The sequence below is a fragment of the Pundamilia nyererei genome, unplaced genomic scaffold (genome assembly GCF_000239375.1).
Source record: "Pundamilia nyererei isolate P.nyererei 1_Seehausen unplaced genomic scaffold, PunNye1.0 scaffold00043, whole genome shotgun sequence".
In the NCBI taxonomy this organism is placed as follows: Eukaryota; Metazoa; Chordata; class Actinopteri; order Cichliformes; family Cichlidae; genus Pundamilia; species Pundamilia nyererei.
Genome location: NW_005187444.1, coordinates 2,077,291 through 2,078,744, shown reverse-complemented (window position 1 = coordinate 2,078,744; position 1,454 = coordinate 2,077,291). Strand labels below are relative to the sequence as shown.

The window sequence follows — 1,454 nt, the reverse complement described above, 5'->3', positions numbered from 1 at the left end:
CACACACTTCTAACAGCTGGAAATGGTGTGTGTGTGTGTGTGTGTGTGTGTGTGTGTGTGTGTGTGTGTGTGTGTGTGTGTGTGTGTGTGTGTGTGTGTGTGTGTGTGAAATAGACAAAGCTGAGAGAGACAAATATTTAAACATATAACAGTAATAAATATATAATATTATATTAATTAAACACTAACTTTACCTGTGTGTGGGACTATGAGGCGTTCATCTATGAACAAAACTGTGACACGTATGACACATAAACGTGAAGCTTATTTTAAGGTTATGGTAAAAACTAGTTTGTGGTGCCGTCAAGGTGGACGGTGGTTTTAGAGTGTAAGTGGGTAAAATGTGATCAGCTTAGCCTCTGAAAATATGTCAGAATGAGCGTGTAGCTGTGTGGTGAGGAGAGACTGGCTGAAAGTTAAACATGAGCAATGCTTTGTGGTTTGGATTTTTTTAAAGGCAAAATTGAAACTGTAAACATGCAGAAGGATCCCCAGACATAGACACACGCACGCCTAACGGCTCCAATCTGTGTGTGTGTGTGTGTGTGTATGTAACCACAGCAGAAAAAGCTTAGATAGACAAATATTCAAACTTATAACCTTATATTTAATAATCCTTGGGTACAACTTTACAATTTAGGAAACACTAATTTTAGTTGTGTGTTGCACTACGAGGCATTTCTGAACATTGCTGAACAAAACTGAGACGTGTGATGCATAAATGTGAAGCTTATTTTAAGGTGGTTTGTGGTGCTGTAGTGTCAAAGTGGACTGTAGTTTTGGGGTGTGCATAAGTAAAATGTGGTCAGTGTAGGCTCTGAAAATGTGTGAGAAAGAGTGTGTGACATGCGTGACGCATAAATGTGTAGCTTATTTTTTTCTCTTTTTTGATATCTGAGAGAAAACTATTTTATGACAAACACTTTTTACAGAGCTTTGGGTAGAAATTAGCTGCTGTTCTGTTCATTTTAATGTGTTTGTAATGAAGGAGAGTCATTATTATCCAGGGTGATTTTTGCATGCGTGCGTGCGTGCGTGTGTGTGTGTGTGTGCGTGTGTGTGTGTGTGTGGTAAATTAGCAGTTTATATGTTCAGGGATGCTTTTTGTAGTTTAAAAGCTATATGTTTCAGGAGGTGCAGGGTGTGATGCTGTGAGTGTGTGTGTGTGCATATGTGAGAGTGGGAGTGCAGACACTGTACGTCTGTGTGTCTCCATGTTGTGGACATGCAGGATTCAGAGTTGTGTGTGTTTCTGTGCTCAGTTTCAAAATGGACATTTTTTTCTTTTCTTTTCATTTGTCTGTAATAGTAAGACTTTGATTCGATGGTATAGACAGGAATAAATATTAAATGTGGAATGTTTGGATTCCTTCTTATAAATATGTTTGCTTGCCCATGCGATTGTGTGTGTGTGTGTGTGTGTGTGTGTGTGTGTGTGTGTGTGTGTGTGTGTG

The 1,454-nt window shown here is 39.0% G+C and overlaps 1 long non-coding RNA gene across 1 annotated transcript in view; it reads left to right on the top strand.

The window, feature by feature from the left end:
- Positions 1-1,454, top strand: part of LOC102210328 (uncharacterized) — an 8,171-nt gene that overhangs the window by 3,542 nt on the left and 3,175 nt on the right. The gene's annotated exons all lie outside the window — the stretch shown is intronic.